General features: G+C 43.3%; 1 pseudogene; it reads right to left on the bottom strand.

Moving 5' to 3' along the window:
• Positions 1-10,202: 10,202 nt before the first annotated feature.
• LOC118903655 lies at positions 10,203-20,593 on the bottom strand (annotated as a pseudogene).
• Positions 20,594-20,802: the final 209 nt, after the last annotated feature.

The raw sequence follows: 20,802 nt of genomic DNA on the forward strand, positions 1-20,802 counted from the left end.
ATTAAAACAAACAAAATGAAACTAAATAAATGAAAACAAAAATCATTCCAGGACTTCCCTGGCGTTCCAGTGGTTAAGACTCCGCGCTTCCAGTGCAGGGGGCTCAGGTTCGAACCCTGGTCAGGGAACTAAGATCCGCATGCCGTGCGGTGTGGGCCAAAACAACAACAACAGAAAAAAAATCATCCCATCAAAATCCAACACCTGATCCCACGTCCCCCACCCACCAGTGCCCCACTTCTATGACACTCCTTATAGAACAATCCCTGAGTCCATTCTCTCACCTACTAGGTTGTCTTTTCGTTTTATCAGATGCATATACGCACATATCTTGAAAAGTAAATACCTCTACAAGGCTCGTTAAGGAGACATACATCCCCAGTCTTCCATGCATCCCATTTCTGAGCCCAGAGCCAACTTCTGTCTGTTTCTCTTATTGTTACTTCTGTTGTCTACATAGCACGTTTGTAGTGCTCCTTCTTTGTTTTTCAGTTTGTGTATCATTTTAGTGGATTAGTTCTCTTTAACATACCACAGTCCTCCAAATAGTTATTTTATAATTTTGATTAGCTCAGTGTTCAGTATCTACATTATTATAACCATGTAAACGCTATTCACAACTAAGCATTTAGTAGACTATGATAATTTTTTTCCCTTGAATTTTTAAAAAATTTTTCTGGAGTAAATAAATGTCTTATTCCTTCATTTGCTTAGTTTCTGCTGTATTCATTATGAAATCATTCCCAAACTTTCCTCCACCATCTAAATATTTATGAATATATTCAAGCACATCGGATATTCTACCAGCTTCGTCTCTTCGCACAGACTCTCCCATAGACCTCGATGCTGCCACACGGGGACTGGTTCCCTGCACACCTGGGGCAGGGCTGATGTCCCACATCTCCTTCACCTCATCCTGGGCAGCCCTCTGGCCTTTCTCTCCTACTGGCTTCCCTGTTGCCTGGATCCCATGTGTTCCTCTTTTTGGTTTTCTCAAACATTGCCCCCCTACTTCATCTAGTTAGTATCCTGAGAAAGGGAACATGTAAAGTAAAATATTGAAACCCTTAATATCTAAAAATGTCTTCAGGCTATGCTAACACTTATTCACATAGTGACTTGGTATAGAATTCTGTGTTGGAAATAATTTTCCTCAGAATTTGGAAGGCACTGCTTCAACATTTTCTAGCTTCTCCAGAGCAGATTTTCTTGCCTCTTGAAGTTTTCAGGTTCTCTTCTTTTCCACCCTTTTTCTGAAATTTCATTTGTGATGTATCTTCATGTGTATCTGTTTTCATCTCCTGTGCTGAGAACTTGGTTGGGACCACTCAAAATGTAAACTTTTGTCTGTCAAACTCTGAGAAAATTTCTTGAAATTTTAAAATTATTTGCTACTTTCCATTCTTTTTGAAACTTGTATTATTGATGTGTTGGAATCCCTTGATTGATAACCCAGAATTCGTATAGTTCTTCTCTCCTTCTTGCCATTACTTTTCCATTTGTAGCACTAAATGGAAGTACAACTTAATTTTCCAATTCATCTATTGAATTATTTATTTCTGTGATATTTCTAATTTTAAAGAGTGCTTTCTTCTTCTCTGACTGTATACAATTGTATGTAATTCTGTTCTTGTTTCATATGCCGTATCTTTTTTACATCTTTTAGATATTATTGATTATAGTCATAGGGAATCCGTTAGTTCTCCTGGTTATCTGCTTTCATGATTTCTGCTAAATGTTCATTTCCCTCACAACAGTGAGATCTCCATAGCACCAGGGTCTTACTCTTTTTCTTCACTCTGTCTCCAGGAAGTAGCAGATCCTGATCCACTGGAGGCCTCAAAACATACGCTGGATGATGGACTTTAGTGTGGCTTGGGCAGTTAAGTCACACTGCCGCTTGATGACCTCCTGAGTTCTGAGCCTAGCAGTTTCCTATCGCAGAACATTCTGGAACACTGCAACAGTTCATTTGCATGGGATGCAGAGTCATGCCTGCCACCTGATGGACAGGGAACCAAAGGAAGATGGGTCACAAAGGTCTCTGAGAGAAGATATCCTGGGTTCAACCCCAACTCTACCACCTCCTTAACCTCCCTGAGTTTCCCTTTCCCTGTCTGTACAAAGGGATCACAAATTGGGTGCTTCATGGGTTTGCTCTGAGGATTAAATTTGACTCTCCATGTAAATCACATGGCATTATTGCCTGAGAAATGTGTTCCTTTATTCACAGTTACCCTCATTACAGCATTTAGATAAGTTCCACTATTTTGCTTTTATAAACCACAATTCAAGAAACATCCTTGAACACATTTTTGAGACATGTGTGATTATCTTCTTAGGATAAATTCTTTTTAGGAATTAGTTATTTCTTTTTTTTTTTTTTTTGGCTGCATTGTGCGGCATGGGGGATCTTAATTCCCCAACCAGGGATCGAACCTGTGCCCCCTGCGTTGGAAGCGCAGATTCTTAACCACTGGACTGCCAGGGAAGTCCCAGGAATTTAGTTATTTCTGCATTAAAATGTAAGCATACTTAAATTGTTGAGATGATTTGCAAAAGTGCCCTTTAGAAATTTTACACTACTTATCTTTATTTCAAAGCTGAAAAAAAGCCTAACAGTTTATTAAAATTTAATGTACTCATTAGTTCTATTATTTTCCCCCCAAATTCTATACTTCAGGATAGAGATGAGCAAAAGACTCTGGATTTTAGATAGCTTTCTTTGAATAGTTAAGAAAGTCAGCTTTGTGCTTAGCACACTAAAAAATAATTTTATATTATATAATCTTTTGGTATCATTTATATTTAGACCATGTCTGGGGAATCTAATATTCAATTACTAAATTAAATGTTCTCTTTACTACTTACTTTGTAACCCTATAATATTCTAAGAGTAAACACAAATTAATAGAGTTGGTAAGAAGAGGAGAAAAAAAGAAATTTTGTATTCCAGTTTTTAATCCCATCAAGCTTTATGACCAGTATATTTTTTCCCTATACTGGCAATATCCTCCTCATTCATTTTCATCTTTGCCAAGCTGATAGATTTTTTCATTCTTTTTCTTTTTAATTAAATAATTTATTTATTTTTGGCTGCGTTGGGTCTTTGTTGCTACGCGCAGGCTTTTCTCTAGTTGCAGCGAGCGGGGACTACTCTTCGTTGTGGTACGCGGGCTTCTCATTGCGGTGGCTTCTCTTGTTGCAGAGCACAGGCTCTAGGCGCACGGGCTTCAGTAGTTGCAGCACACGGGCTCAGTAGTTGTGGCTCACGGGCTCTAGAGCAGGCTCAGTAATTGTGGCGCACAGGCTTACTTGCTCTGCAGCATGTGGGATCTTCCAGAGCAGGGCTCGAACCCGTGTCCCCTGCATCTACAGGCAGATTCTTCACTGCGCCACCAGGGAAGCCCCCAAGCTGATAGATTTTAATTTTTATTTCATTTCTTATTCCACATTCTTGTTTTTGTTCACATTTATTGCTAATATATTTGTTTGACATTTAACCTATGTGTCAAAGAATTTACACAAATACTTGCACAAGATAAAGGAGCAGCTTGGAGCAGGAGATGTATAAGTACAAGTGGGCAAAAGACAATACAATTGAGAACCACAAGAAACAACAGATAGTACAAAGAGGCTCATAAAACTTCAATATTGTAATTATAAAACATAGAAAATAAAACAACCTGGATTATTTTGTATAAAGAGAAAAATGACAAGCTTGAAAATGCCATGATGGAGTATCAAGGATCAGATTTACTCTCCTGTCTTAAACAACAACAAATTCAGATAAATATATGAAACAACAGTATTCAGACCTTGGGCATCAGGCAGCACAAGAACTGTGACTCCTATGAGAAGGGAAACGAAAGCAGCAAGGCCTACAATTGTCCAGCTTCCTTCCTGGAGAGAGTTTCCAGGACACAGCGCGGGTGGGGAGGAGCCCTAACACAGCCCAGCAGTCTCAGTGAGTTAAGGGGACAGAGTTATGAACTGTGAGGACTAGGATGTTAGAATTAGCAGACAGTGACATTAGAAGTTATTATAAATGTACTCCTTATGTTCAAAAAGTTATATAAGGACATGAAAGGTATATAAAAGACCACAATCAAACTTCTAGAGATGAAAACGTCTGAGATAAAAATACAGTGGATGGGACTTCCCTGGTGGTGCAGTGGTTAAGAATCCGCCTGCCAATGCAGCGGACACGGGTTCGATCCCTAGTCCAGGAAGATCCCACATGCCGCGGAGCAACTAAGCCCGTGCGCCATGCCTGCGAGCCACAACTACTGAGCCCACTCGTTGCAACTACTGAAGCCCGTGTGCCTAGAGTCCATGCTCCACAAGAGAAGCCACCGCAATGAGAAGCCTGCGCACTGCAACGAAGAGTAGCCCCCGCTCGCCGCAGCTGGAGAAAGCCCACGCACAGCAACAAAGACCCAAAGCAGCCAAAATAAATAAATAAATGACTTTTAAAAAAATACACTGGATGTGTATTGGTAGATTGGTAGATTGTGTTTGGATGTGTAATGGCAGATTTGATATTGCAGAAGAAAAGGTCAGTGACCTTGAAGACATAAAAATTATACGAAGTAATAATTAATTATTACAGTGTATTACTAAGTTTGCAACATATGTTCAAGCAACATTATTCATAATAACCAAAAAAACAGAAATAACCTAAATGTCCATGAATAACACACGAGGTGACTATTTTCCTTGGAGGGACCCAGAGGATACTGTTTATCAGGCAATAAGGAATGTGCAGGCAAGGGGAGTATCAACCTCATTGTGCCTGTGCTTGGTAAGCCGGGCCTGACTCTAGGAGATGATATTACAGAACCTGGCTCCTTAGCATTAATGGGGATAATAGGATCCCAGAAAGCCAGAGGACAAGTGACAGCAAGTTAGAAACAAAGTGGGCAGAATTGCCAAAATAGCCAGCAATGTCAGAACTGAAGCCAGAAAATTCTGACTGCAAGGAATTTTGGAAATGGGTAACAGACCATTGTACTCCTAGGGGCAAGATAAATGGGCAGCCTACAAGAGTGTTGCTTAATATTTTAACCAATAGAAGAAAAATGAATAAGCTGAAGGCTGAGATTAATGGCTCCAATACAAAGTTATGATTCCTTGGGACTTCCCTGGTGGTCCAGTGGTTAAGACTCCATGCTCCCAATGCAGGGGGCTCGGCTTCAATCCCCGGTCAGGGAACTAGATCCCGCATGCCACAACTAAAAGATCCCGCATGCCACAACTAAAAGATCCCGCATGCCACAACTAAAAGATCCCACATGCCGCAACTAAAAAAGATCCCGCATGCCGCAGCAAAGATCTCGCATGCAGTGACGAAAGATCCCACGTGCCGCAACTAAGACCCAGCACAGCCAAAATAAATAATAAATAAATAAGCAAATAAATGAAAAAATTTTTTAAAAAGTTATGATTCCTTGACCAGTTTCCAGACCCAAGCCAGATCTCAGACACAGAATCCATTAATTAGAGGAGAGGCCAGGTCCCCTGTTGAAGTCCCGTGCAACACCATGTCAAGTGTACATCAGTAATTCCCCAAGCCCATCACTAAAGGAATCAATGGCCATTTATTCATACACTTAAGAAAGAAAATACCCTGATCTTTGCTAGGTTTATTGGACACAGGATCCAATTTGACACTAATTCTTGGGGAACCAAAGCACCATCATGGACTCCCATTAGGGAGAGGCATATGGGGACCAGGAAATAATTTGTTTCCTGTCTCAGGTCCACCAATATCTCAGTGGGTCCTCTGTGTCCACACATCTACTTGGTGGTTATTTCCCCAGTTTCCAAATGTGTCATTGGAATGGACATGCTTAACAATTGCCAGAACCCTCACATTGTTTCTTTGACCTGTGGAATAAAAGCCTGGTAGTAAGAGAGGCCAAGTGGAAGCCCATGAATTAGCCTTTGAACCTCAGGCAGGATAGAAAATTAAGACAATATTGTATCTTGAGGGCAATTAAAGAGGTTAATACCACCCTCAAATACATAAAGGATGCAGGCATGGAGGGTAGTCCAAACATATTAAGTTAATTTGCTGGTCTGGTTCTTGCAAAAATTGGATGGATCATGGTAGATGATAGGGAACTGTTAGAAATTTAACTCAAATTAGCCTAATTGCAGCAGATGTGCTGAATGTGATATGTTTAATAGAGCAGATTTATGCAGTTTCTGGTACATGATATAAGGCTATTGAATACCTAAAGGGAATTTTACCTCAATTCAGTTGCATAAACAAATGGCTCAGGCCTTCATGTCACCTACCACTGTTGTGCCTTTCTCTTTTCCTCATTTCTCACCTATGACCTAACGGGGAGTTCCTATGACCAGTTGACATAAGAGGGGAAAACCTGAGCTTGGGTCACAAATGTGGCAGCTCAGTATGTTGGTGTGAGCCAAAAGTGGGCTACTGCCGTGCTGCACCATAGCCCCACTCAGGGATGACCAAAGACAGTGCTGAGGGGCCGTCCTTCCAATGGGCAGAACTTCAGGTGGCACTCCTACTTACCCACATTGCATAAAGAAAAAGAAGTGGCCTGAGGTAAGACTATGCACAAACTCAGGCAGTGGCGGTGGCTTAACTGGAGGGGCCTGGGAGGGACCTAAAAGGAGCAAGATTGGAAGATCAGGACAAGAATATTTGGGAAGAGGCATATGGTAGGCACAAAGTGTTAGGATAAGCTGTATCACATGTTAATGCCCATCAAAAACTATCTACTATGCAAGAGACACTAAACAACCAAGAGCACAGAATGACTCAGCCAGTAGACATTAGCCAGCCTCTGTCCTTAGCTAACTCAGTGTTTGCACAACAAGCTATAAAAGGAATATCCATGGTTGGGCTCCCTTTCACCCAGGCTGATATAGTTACTGCTACAACTGAACAGCTGATCTTCCAGCAACAAATAAACTCCAATGTGGTATCATTCCTTGAGGAGGGCAACCAGCCCCTTGGTGGCAAGTTGATTATGTTGTTACTCTTCCACCTTGGAAAAATCAGGGATTGACCTTGATCTGGGCTGACATGTATTCCAGGTAGGATTTTGCCCTTCCTTCCCACAGAGCATCACTCAGAACTATTAACCTAGGGCTCACATAGTAATATAAGTATCCAAGGCTATACTTCTAGTCATTAGACTAGACTAGTCATTAGACTAGTCATTGGATGATGGAGAGAACATTAAATTCTGCTGGGCTCTCATTAAAAAAATAACAATATTTGCATCATTGTGGTAGGACTCCTTCAGTCACAAGTTAACAGTTTTAGCAGAACAGATTGAGCATGTTGATCTACCTGAGAGGGCAGGGATGAGGCTGACTTGAGACATAACTGGATCTAGGGAATCAAACTTGTCATCAGCTCTCTCTTTCTGTTCCTAAGGAAGGTAGCCAAGATCATCTCTAACCTCCCTCACATTGCGCCACTTTAACAACTTAAGCAGAAAAATAAACATCTTTCTCACAGTGTCCATACATAAAGTACCAGAGAAGGTTACCTTTGGACCAATCCTTGTTGCCAGGCAGATGTGGTACAATGTGGTACACCCTGATTGGTCAGGAGGTCTGGGTCATGTGCCTCTCCTGGTACATCATAATATTTCCTAAGCTATTTAAGGTCATGCTGATTATTAAACCATGTAACTATAAATAAAAAGAACTTTCAGAATTCTTTGGGCCACGAGAAAAATGAGAGAACATCAGCTATTAGCAAAGTTGGCTTTCCTTTATGTTTCTTTTTAAAATTAATTAATTAATTAATTTGGTTGTGCCAGGTCTTAGTTGCGGTTCGCAGGCTCCTAAGTTGTGGTATGCATGTGGGATCTAGTTCCCTGACCAGGGATCGAACCCGGGACCCCTGCATTGGGAGCGTGGAGTCTTAACCACTGGACCACCAGGGAAGTCCCTACCTTTATGTTTCTAGCTAACAAAACTGACTCTTTTAATCACAAAACTGATTCACCTTTCTAGGTGGTAAACAGACAGACTCTAAGATATTCCCAAAGATCTTCATCTCCTGGCATCCATGCCCATGTATAACCTTTACCCTTAGAGCATAAGTTGGAGCTAGTGACTCACTGGTAGCAAATAGAATTCGGGAAGTGAGCGATGGAATATTTATTTTGGGATGACCGGGGACAGGATATGAGGGAACTGAGGTCAGCTGTCTCAAGTTCAGCTGTCCAAGCCAGGCTGGGGAAGCACAGACTCCCAGTGAAAACCAATGTCAAGTGGCTCTGCATTCCTTTTCCACCTGAGGAGTTTCTCCTCTAGATCTCAGCCTCCACAGTCACTGCCTCGAGACAGGAGGAGGAGGAGGAGGAAGAGACCACCAGCAGTGATTCTGATGCTGGCTAGGACCGTTGTAAATATATTGGTTTGAAATGATTTCAAATCCACTTGTTTATACCTTAAGTGGAGTTGTTTTAATCCACTTGTTTATGGTAAGGACCAAAAAACGTTGTTCTTCAAAGTAAAGTTGTTTTGACATAAGAATGAAGTAAGTTGTGTCAGGATGTCATCATGTCCTCTGCTGTTGACTGATAAGCACTTAGCAGCCCAGCTGCTGACGGGGGCCCTCTGGGGGCTTATCAGTAAGAACATGTGGAGAAGCAACTATGGCAAAGGGACATTTACAATATAAAAAACCAACAGTTAGGGAGGAATATCTGAGAGTTTCAGTCAGGGCAAAGCTACCCTTCACGGATCTAGCTCTCTGAAGATATTGAGACACTTGCTCCTGCCCTGGCCAAGGCAACACTTTGGTCAGCAGCGATGTTCAACCACGCAGCAGTCTCAGGAAGGGAAGGGACACCTGTTCCTGCTTCACCGAGGCCCTCCTGGTTGGCAGTGACATGAGCCATGCAATGGTCCCTGGAGTGATAACCCTCGGAGCAGCCTCGCCTGCCCACCAACACAGGCTCCAACGTTCCCTAGCAACATGCTCTAGCAAAGCCTTCTCTCCCGAGAAAACAAACTCCTATAAAAGATGCACCTCAAAGTACATTTGGACATTATTTCTGTAATCTCCCCTTGCCCAGAACAACAGTGTAATTAATCATTTGTTTGGAGTATGTTATTTCTTTATTAGCTTATTAAAAGACATTATCCTGTATGCTATTGGCTGATGAAATTATTTTAATTTCCACAGTGAACCTGTGTTAAATAAACTATTAGCAAAGACAATCTCAGTCTCTGAGCACAATTTGCTGCCTCCAAACCAAATCATAAAACAAACAAGGAATCTGATCTGTAGTGAAAACAGGAAGTGAAGAAACAAAGACTCCCAAACCTAGCACGTGGTGAGCCCCATGGCTAGAAAGATGAGCACCAATATTTCCAGCCTGGACACTGCACTATTTCCTACAGTTTCTACTGCTGCATTGTTCACCCTTCACTTCTCGATTCTGTTCTCAGCGCAACAGCCAGACTGATGCTTCTAAAAAGAAGTCATACCAGGTCCCTCTTCTTCCAAAACTGTCTTGGAGTGCTACATCTTCCTCAGAGAAAAGTCAATCCAATATTCTCAAAGCCCACATGATCTGGTCGGACACTGGATCTCATCTCAGTTCCTCTCTCCTCCAGCTACGATGGCCTCCTCACTCTTCCTTGAGCACGCAGACACTCTCCTGCCCTAGTGCACTGGCACTGGAGGCTCCCCTGCCTGGAGAGAACTTGCCCCAGACATCCTCATGGACATTCCTTCATGTCCTTCGCATCTTTACTCAAAGGTCACCTTCTCAATGAGGCCCACACTGACAATGATGCCCTAGTAAAACAGCCACCTTCCCTGTCCCCACACACTTACATGCTGGGTCTCCTTCCTCAAAGCATTTACCAACCTCTAAGGTAAACACTTCCTTTATTACTCTGCTTATAGTACCCACTCTGCCCATTCCCACCAGAACATGCTCCACCGGCCAACAACTTTGCCTGACTTTAGTTTTCTGAAGTTTCTTAGATGCAAAAATAGTGTGTCATGTATCTGACACACAACATATATATCAGTTGAATGAATGATCAGTGGATAGCACCTCCGTATTCTAAAGGCAGTATCTTTATTAACGTAGCCTAAGGCCACATGTTGTTCTGTGGCAGCTACAGCACGACATCTACTCTCACTGGTGTCAATCCTGCCTTGCTTTTCTCACAAGTGCTGCTCTCCCTCCCTCCCTCCTTCCTTCCTTCTCCTTCTTCCCACACCAACCCTCCTGCACACCACAGCACACAACTTCTTTCCCTCTTGAGAAAACAATGGTCCTTGACCTATGCGTCCTATTTTCCAATCCACTGTAAAGCTAAATTAGACTCAGCTTTATAAATCCATGAGTCTGGCCTGAAGCCAGCACTAGCACTACTAGAGCTAAGGGCAGGGAGAAGGAGTAGTGAGCAGAGAAGATAAGAGGAATTTCTAAGATGAGAAACTATCAGATCCCTCCTCTCTACTAATTCTGGGATCTGGTTCCTTAAAGAAAGGTTGGGGAAAAGACGGAAAGAACAATCCAGAAAATAGCCTTAGAAGGAGGGCAAGAGCTGGATGAGTCAGAAAACTCATTTCTGCAGACCACTGACACTACAGTGAGCAGGGAGCTCCTGGGCCTTGTGGGGACAATGACAGGCAAAATCACTCCTGCTCCTGTCAAGAGATGGGGGACACCCACAGTAAAATGAGACTAGAATTCATACCCAAGAACAAGAAGAGGCGTAATTCTCTATAGAAACAAATAAAAAATAATAATAAACACCCAAAAGATGAGGGCTGAGGGCCAGACCCAGTCCTGAGTCCTGGCTGACCCAACCAGGTAAAGTCCTCACTGCCCAGAGTCCAGAAGACAAGACAAGGTCCAGGTGATGTCCGAGTCCCTGTGATCACAAGTCCTGGTGGGACAAGGTTCTACTGAAGGGACAAGGACAAAGAAGCTGAGAAGATGTGACCAGGAGTGACCACATCAAAGCCCACGATGCATTGAGCATGGAGTGGGCACAGGCCGCGTCCACGCTCGGCTCCTCACAGCCTCCTCCTGTCCCACCTGCAACAGACAGAGCACAGCAAGCACACGTATTCTGGAAGGTTCTCAGCACTTCCATTTATTTCTCGCAAAATATAAGAATCTTCCTATCTTTTAATTAACCCACCAACCCCACCTCACGACAAGAATCAGAAGAAACAAATTCATATCCAGATTCCTATTTTCAATAAGGAGTAAGAAACTGCAATTCAGTGCAACGTGAAGTTAAGACAGGGATGGAGGTGGCCCAGCCCCACCTCTGCTGGAACAGGCAAGTGGATCAGGGAAGAGAACGCAGGTCAGGGTGGGGAGGGGTCGTGGTGGGCAGGGGTGGGCCAGTCTCCCCACCTCCTCACATTATGCTAAGAGGAACACAGACACATTCAGATGCAAGCTGCAGAAACAGAAGTCAGGGGATCCAAAGTCACAAAGGAGGGGGGTGGGGCACAAACAAATCTTACATCACTCAGTCCCACACAAGGCCATTCTCTCATACTGTGAAAGAAAATAATCATGAACAAATTCAGGTCAATCACCGTAAGTGGTCCATTCTTAACAGCCCCCCACATGCTCAAAATGTCCCACTCAAAGAATCTCCATAACCCAGTGTGTTCCCTCTGCCCCAGCCTCTCTCCCATTTTGGGCCCTTTAGGGCCTCACCTTTAGAATTAGTGAGAGCATCAGAGCCCAGAGCACTGTCACTGCCTGGGGGAGAACAAAACAGGACGTGGCCAGAGCCCAGAGATGTGACTAAAGAAGGAATCATGGGGTGGGTGAGCTCCCCCATCGGCTCCCGTCTGCACTATCCCAAGGATCTCAGGGTTCACCCTCCACCACCACCTCTGCTCAATACTTACTTGCAGCCTGAGAATAGCCCCTCTTTTTCCACTTGAGGAAAAAAACACAATGTCCTGTGAGAAGCCAGGGAGAAGGCAGGTCATGAGGCCCTAAAGGAACCCCCTAGTCCTGAACCCCAGGGAAGTTTCCAGAACTGTGACTGAAAACCCAGGGCAGGATCCAAAAACATGAAGAAAGTAGATGTGCAGGGACTGGACCAACCACCCTCCTGGAGGCCTGTCCTCAGTAGTGACATTCCCTGACCTTCAAATCCTAGGAATCATGTCCCCGTCACCAGATTCATCACGTTGATATTGGTCTCGATTTTCACATGTGCCTTACAAAGAATAAGTGAAAGCAAAAGGTCCCAAACTTACTAAGCACACATGTGTGGATGGTACTTCCCAGTAACGAGGCAGGCAGACTTCTATGTGGGCTTGAAACCCCACAGCGGGACAAGAAAACTCAGATTCCCTCCCTCCCTTCCCTACCTGATTGATTCTTCCTGCACATCAAAACCACCACAGCTCCAGCTGCCACAGCTCCAATGACCATAAAGAAAACCACACCAGCAGTGTTGCCCTTGATGGAGATGGGAAGGAAAGTTGGCTCTGGGAAGGAAAGAGAAGGGAAGGGGCCCAGACCTCAGTCTTTAGTCCTGACCTTGATGAAGTTCTCCAGAAGGGCTTCTGCTTCCCTGAGAATCTCCCCGCTCCATTCCCCTCCTTACCCCATCTCAGCGTAACGGGCTCAGGCAGCCCCTCGTGCTGCACATGGCACGTGTATCTCTGCTCCTCTCCAGAAGGTACAAGAACAGCCACCCACTTCTGGAAGGTTCCATCCCCTGCAGGTCTGGTCTCCACAAGCTCTATGTCCTGGGTCTGATCCTCCCCATCACGCTGCCAGGTCAGGGTGATCTCTGCAGGGTAGAAACTCAGGGCCCAGCATCTCAGGGTGACCTCCTATTAGGGCCGGTGTGTTGGGCCACGTGTGTTTTGGGAGGCTCTGTGGTAGACAAAGCAGGGAGGGCTCAGGCAAGGGCTCACTGAGTGGCATCGACTCCAAAGACCAAGACACCACAACTCCTGATGACTGCTGACCAGGGGGAGACAGGGAGCTTCCTCTATCTGAAGGTAGAGGGACCCATATTAAGCTGAGCCAGGTTAAAGACAAGGGTGTGGGAACTCAATCTAACATTCTCCTCCAGGATAAGAGCCTCTTCAAAGACTCTCCACTCTTATCAAGCCTTTGGTCAATGTTTCTAGATACAGGTGTGTATCTAGTGGAAAAGTGCCAAAAGGGTGAAAAACCTCCAAGGTTCTATGAAGTAGCTCTGTGCCCTCCTGAGAGTAGTTTCCTGAGCCTAATAAGAATGGGTGGGTCGGGACTTCCCTGGTGGTCCAGTGGTAAAGAATCCGTCTTCCAATGCAGGGGACGTAGGTTCAATCCTTGGTCAGGGAACTAAAATCCCACTTGCCACGGGGCAACTAAGCCCATGTGCCACAACTACTGAGCTCGCATGCCTCAACTAGAGAGCCTGCATGCCGCAAACTACAGAGCCCATGCACTCTGGAACCCGTGCGCCACAACTACAGAGCCCATGTGCCCTGGACGCTGCGTGCCACAACTAGAGGAGAGAAAACCCGCCCGCCACAACTAGAGAGAACCCCACGCACCGCAATGAAAGATCCCACATGCCTCAACAAAGATCCCGCATGCCACAACTAAGACCCAATGCAGCCAAAAAATTAATTAATTTTTTAAAAATCGGTGTTTGAATCAAAGCTTTAAAAAAAAAAAAAAAAAAAGAAGAATGGGTGGGTCAGATGGCACCGTCCAGGAGACTCAAGATAGGAAGCCCCCCAGTCCACATCTCTGGCTTGCAGGGAAGTCATCATCAGCACATTGGCCCCAGCCATCCCACACTAAATATCTTACACCCCTGTGCTGGATCAGTTCTGGAGGAGACCCCCTCACCTCACCCACACTCTGGAGAGAGAATGGCCCAAGCTGGGGATGGGGGAAGGGCTGAGTGGGTGGGCTGTGGGAGGTCATTACCAGTGCGGTTCAAGCTCTCCCCTCCAAATTTCAAGTATCTCTGCAGCCACAGGACGCACTCTTTCTCCAACTAGTTCTTGTCTCTCTCAATGAAGTTCCCACCAGCCTCCCATTTTCATTTGGTGTACCGAGCAATGAATGGTGCTGCTGTGTATTGCAGAGAGTCCATATGCAAGCTCAGGTAGTCCTCACCATCATAGCCATACTGCCAGTGCCCCGCGGGCCTGCCGTCCTGCTGGAGCTCACAGCCGAAGGTGAACTGGAGGGTGTGGGGACCTGCCCACCCCCAGGGACCAAGCAGTGTCAGTCAGGCGGAGCCTGCCTCCAAGGCCTCCGCATCCATGGTTCCAGCTCCCCCACGCCTTCCCATCTTATCTCTTATCTTCTCCTTAGAGGCCATTCACATTCTATAGGCCAACTAGTTTTGTCCTGATACTGATCTCTTTTATTGGCTGTCAGCTCTGCTGTGGGGAGTGGCCTATGGTTGGTTCCAGGAGGTACTGAAAAAGCCATGGATGGGGAGTTACAGATTTGGACTTTGCCATGAACTGTGTTATTTGGGCAAGTTATTCAACCTCCAGGGTTCCACATTTATCTTGTGTAAATGGAGGGTTAGATTATGACCTTACAGGTCTCTTCTGTGCTAAGAGTCTCAGATTCTAAGCACAAGTTCCTGAAAACAGGATCACACTACACAGCATTAACACAGGAGGGCACAGAGTGCTAAGTACAGTTTTCCTTGAATGCTATGGACTGAATTTTATCCCTCCAATATTCATATGTTGAAGCCCTAAACCTCGATGTAACTTTATTTGGAGATTCTAGGAGGTAATTAAGTTTAAATGAGGTCATGAGCATGGTGCCCTAATCCAACAGGGATTAGGGGGATAGGGAGATCTCTCACTCACTCCATGTGCATACACCAAGGAAAGTGAGAATGTGGCTGACTGCAAGCCAGGAAGGGAGCCCTCACCAGAAAGTGAACCCTGCTGAATCTTGGTCTTGGACTTTCCAGCCTCTAGAACTGTCAGAAAATAAGTTTCTGTTGCTTAAATCATGCAGTCTGTGGTATTTTGTTATGGCAGCCCGAGCAGACTAATACATGAGGTACTAGAGAATGCAAATAACATCAATAAGCCCAAACTGCTGAAAAATTTCTTGAATGAATTTCAAAGTCAAATATAAATAAATCTGAGATCACTGCAGCCTGGATTCACCACACTCTCCTCTGGGTTCCCACAGTCTCCCAGCTCAAACTCCTGGTCCAACACTGACATACTCTAACCTTATTGTGTATCATCACTCTCTTCTTATGCTGTGAGCCCTTAGATGGCAGGTACTATGTCAGTGCCTGTGAAGTAACCATCTGATAGACCTTTGTTGAATTCATGCTCCTAGAAGGATCAACTGGTAAAAGCTGAGCAGCCTCAGTATTCAGCTTGAATTGTACTTCTCACTGGTTTATGCCTTGATTTGGCTTCAAGGCCCTTTACAAACTTGTTTCAACAGAGCTAAACTCTCAAGAGCCATTAACTAGAAATGATTAAACTTCAGTCTATCCCCTGAACTCACTATGCCAAATCCCACCCCACACCTTGCTGCACCCTAATTTCCTACTGCTTGAAACATCTTTTACTTTCTTCATAGACCTAAGTAATACACATCCATCAGGTTCTATATAAAGTTCCGCCTCATTCATGAAACTCTGACCACTGGGGTGTGTTGCCTATGAACCTCAGTAAACTATTTCTCTGCTTCTCATTTGGCATTTAAGGAGGTTCCTGTCTTTGACATCTCTGGGTATGCATCAAAGGGTTAATAAAGTTTTCACAGAAGTGTGAGTACCCTCCCATATTAATTGTAAGCTCTCTGAAGACAAACACCAGGTTATACTTTTCTGGATCCCCACCTCCAGCACCCAAGAGAGACATACTAAGCATATGTCCATGACCCAATAAAACTGCTTAATTCATCTATTTATTAATTATTAAGTCATGTCAAACAGACCCTATGCCATTGTGACCAGACTAGCCCAGCTTTCATTCTCAAGTGTTAACTTGTACACGTTCTCCTGCCCCAGCCTGATCCTATGGGAACACTTGTAGAGAGGGCCTTTCACCCATGGGGATTGGTGTGATGTGATAACCACCACTTTCCTCTGCTTTTTCTGAGGCACCTACCTGTTTGCTTTTGTGCCAGCGCTTTGTTCAGACCATCCTCCATGGTTTGGTTGTAATATTGCTGCACATTCCTCAGATTTAAGTGGAAAATCTTCATCCGACTTGTGAAGATCTTGGTCTCATTCTCAAAGTAACTCGGCTCCTCCATCAACCACTGAACAGAAGACTTTGCCTTCATCTCCTCACTGTCATAGCGAATGAAGGGCTGGTCATCCACGAAGCCAAAAGCAGTAAATGAAGGGACTCCTGGAGCTGGCTCAGACACAGCCGAGTAGAAATAATGCAGAGAGTGTGATCCTGAGGTAAGAACAAGAGACAGTGGGTCAGAGCAAGCTCCAGAATTTACTGAGTGAGGATCTAAGGAATGAGTGTGTGTGCACGTGTGTCTAATAAGAGACACACGGCACACAACATAAAACAATGAAAAAGACAATTACAACACTTGGCATAAGTGAATTCAAATCCCACACAGAGTACGCACTGAGAGAATTTGAAGAAATAAATATATACACACACATATGTATACACATACAAATATATATGTATATATATATTTACATACATACAGAGTAAGAGATTGATTTACTTTAAGGAATTATTAGCTCATGCAGTCTTGGAGGGCTGGCAAGTCCAAATCTGCAGGGCAGACCTGCATGCTGGATACCTAAGGAAGACTCGATGTTGCAGTTTGTGTCCAAAGGCAGTCTGGAAGCAGAATTCCCTCTTCCTCAGGAGACCTCAGTCTTCCCCTTAAGGCCTTCAACTGATTAGACAAGGCCTACCCACATTATCACTAGGGTAATTTACATTACTCAAAGTCTACTGATTTTTTTTTCTTTTGGCCATGCCATGTGGCTCACAGGATTTTAGTTCCCCGACAAGGGATCGAACCTGGGGTCCTGGCAATGACAGTGTCGAGTCCTAACCACTGGACCACCAGGGAATTTCCAAAGTCTACTGATTTACATGTTAATTTCAACTAAAAAATAACTTCATAGCAAAATCTAGACTAGTGTTAGACCAAATAGCTAGGTGCCAGGATCTAGTCAAGTTGACACATGAGATTAACCATCGCAAGCACTTAGCACAAATACATAATTACATAGTACATATACAAATGTATATATAAAAATATATAATATGTGTATTATACATATATACACCATACGTATATGAGAGGGAGAGGAATAAGTGAAAAATCCATATACCTTACAAAGGTACCAGGAACATAAATTCATGTATAGCAGATATATAATATAGAAAGTACAAATGCCCCATAATAATATCCAAGAGAGAACCACTATTAACTATTTGTTCTAAATTTCCCCCTTTTTTCCCCTATTCATACATTAGTAAAGATGGATGGAAGTTTGAAATAAATGTTTCTTCCAATTCAGATTGTTCTACACTTTTAATTTATCATGTGGACATGTTTCCTGTCCATATATATAGACTCTTATCTTTTTTCCTAATGACAAGTGTGGTATTTCACTGTATGTACATAGCTTATTTAACTATTCCAGTACTATTTTTCCCAATTATTCACTAATATACATAATGCCTCAAAAGTATTCTTGCACTTATTTCTTTGCGTACTAGAGAAAGTGTTTCTATGAATTCTTAAGTGGAAATGTTGAAACAAAGCTTATGAATAGTTTGAATATTAATAGGTAGTACCAAAGTGCTCCACAAAAAGATCATCAATTTATACCCACATTAACAGGAGAATTTGCAATACATAGTTTTTTGTTTGTCACTCAACAGATTATTTAATAAGCAAGTTTCACTCAATAGATTATTTAAAAAGTCAACAAAAACTTGGGAGGGCCTTTTCTACAGAATTAAAGTGTGTTTTTTGTTTTTTAATTGAAGAGTTGCTTTACAATGTTGTGTTAGTTTCAGGTGTACAGCATAGTGATTCAGTATTTTGGCAGATTATATTCCATAATAGATTATTATAAGATAATGGGTATAATTTCCTTTGCTATATGATAAATCCTTGTTGCTTATCTACTTTATATATAGTAGTTTGTATCTGTTAGTCCCATACCCCTAATTTGTCCCTCCCCTCTTGCCCTCTCCTCTTTGGTGATCACAGATTTGATTTCTATGTCTGAGTCTGTTTTGTATATACATTCATTTGTATTATTTTTTAGATTCCACGTATAAGTGATGTCATATAGTATTTTTTTGTCTGACTTATTTCACTAAGCATAATATTTTCTAGATCTATCAACATTGCTGCAAATGGCAGTTGAAATATATATTTTTTAATGTACTTATGTTGTAATTAGAGAGGTTGAATATAATTTCATGTTTACTGGGCAACTGAATTTATTCTTCTGTAAATTACTTATTCATATCATTTATATGCTTTTAACGGAATTGTTTTTCTCTGTTAAGAAGAACCTCTCCATTTTTACCCCTTGGTGTGGTCTCCTCCTTTGATGAACAAGTCCCTCTCACCGTGAACTGACTCTGACCCCACTCAGATCTAGACTCCATGAAGAAGCACCTGCTGAGTCAAGTCAAGAAGTCCTTCCTGAGGAACCAAGACAGTGGACATGCAAGCCAGCGGTCCCTCTGTCTGTTCTCTGCCAATCCCTACTGTGGCCCTGCACCTGAACAGGGGCTATGCAGGGAGCAAGGCTGTTGTTAGATGTTCAGAGACACTGAATTCCAGGGAATGATGGTGAAGAGAACGAAAAAAAAAAAACAAGAGCATAAGAAAGACGAAAGACACTGTATACAAACTCCCCTTTATTCTTTCTAAGGTTCAGTCCAGCAGCCATATCCTGGATGACTTGGTCCATTCAGGCAGACAGGAAATGTACAAATATGGAAAAGTTCACACCTTACTCCCATTAAACACCCTCACCAAACCAGTTAGGTTTGCACAGAAATAAAGTCTGTTTCCTAAATATTATCACTGTGTTGGAGCATTTCCTCTGTGGTCTGCTATTATTTCTTTGTTTTATTTTAATTCTTTTAATAACTGTATGAAGTGACATTTAAATTCCATGTTAGAGGTGAGAAAACTGAAGCTTAGTAGCAAAGCTTTAATTAGAACACATCTCTCTCTCTTGCTCATAAATAGGTGAGACAAAAAAAAAAGAGTGAAACCGACATCACATTCATGCTGCCAGATATGAATGTCAAGAATTTGTTTCATTTTCCATCGAGTTTTTCCTTGCTAGTCCAGAAACATTTTAATCAGCAATTAAGTCATGAGCCTGGCTTTCCATCTGGTTTTCTTAGTACACCTCTAGACTCTGAAGTTTAACAACAGCTGCTGAGCAACCATGCATAGGACACCTGAGGCTGGAGACAACGGTTTCTCATTAGTTTGCATAAAGGAAAATCCAAAAATAGCAGCTTGGGGTGGGGAGAGCTTTACATAGTTTCGGGTCGGGGTTTTCCTGGATGAGTCATATTTAACGAGTACATCAGTGAAGCACTTCTTCCATCTGAATAAATGTGAATGTTTGTGCGTGTTATCTCTTTCAACTCTGTCATTAACCAAGCTTCTGATAAATAAAAAAGAAGTTATTTAAAATATTTTATCCCATCTTTTTAGATTTCTGTTTTTGTAAATTTTTATAATGTGCATAATGTATTGGTAACAATGGAACATCTACATACTTTATAAATAAACACACACTTTAAACTGTAAAGAAAGATGATTTAAAACATTGGACACCATGGACCCCAAACTCTTGCTTCTGGCTGTGGCTCTGCCCTTCGAAATATTCAAAAAGCCTCTTTTCTAAGTGGCTTTGAAGAACCAGAAACATCTATTCTGAGGAAGAATACATAATTCGTAACTTCCAGCCTCGTTCAGAGATCTGCCAGCTTCCTTCTTGTTTGCACTACATGCCCTTCTTTGACAGAGCCCGCACAATAGTAAGCCTGTGACAGCCTGCACCAAGATTTTGGAAAGTCACCCTTGAGCTTCCAGTGCTCTGAAGTTCCATTCTGGAGTTTTCCTCTGCCGGATTCGGTTTCCCCTGCAACTCTTCCCAGCCCGCTGCCCCCAGTTCCCCACTCAACGGGCTCGGGTCTCTGGCAGGAAGGTCAGGAAGGAGTGAAAGAGGACAGGGGCCCACAGCATCGCCTCAGCTGTTATGATTGGCCCCAAGGCTCCCCAGCACAACCGGGACGGGGCACTCAGCGCCGGGGCAGCCGGCTTCACTCCAGCTCTTTACCCAACAGGGCGGGGCCTTAGAGGTACAAAAACTGCTGAGGGAGAACAGGTAAGGGCTGGGGAGGGAAACTAGAGCACCAGCCAGAGAGAGAAAAGCACTGCAAAAACGCTCTCTGGAAAAGTCCCACTGGAATTGGTTTCGGAGAAAGTCCCCGATGAACAGGAAACGCTCCCGGTCCCGCATAGCCAACGCCACACCAAGTCAGCCAGTAGCTCAGGGCTGGTCTAGAGGCGCCCACCCCCTTATTGGACTTCAGATCCTAGGCAGGTCTCTCAGCTTAGGAGCCTTGGTTCCTTCCTCACCCAATGCAAATAATGTTCATCTATACATGGAAAACCACAGAGAAGTTAAAAGAGTGATTAGCAACTTGGAAAAATATAGCCATATATGGAACGTAATAAACATACAATTAAAATTGAATTGGACTTCCCTGGTGGTGCAGTGGTTAAGACTCCGAGCTTCCAGTGCAGGGAGCAC

Source organism: Balaenoptera musculus, chromosome 11 (assembly GCF_009873245.2).
Source record: "Balaenoptera musculus isolate JJ_BM4_2016_0621 chromosome 11, mBalMus1.pri.v3, whole genome shotgun sequence".
NCBI classification, from domain to species: Eukaryota; Metazoa; Chordata; class Mammalia; order Artiodactyla; family Balaenopteridae; genus Balaenoptera; species Balaenoptera musculus.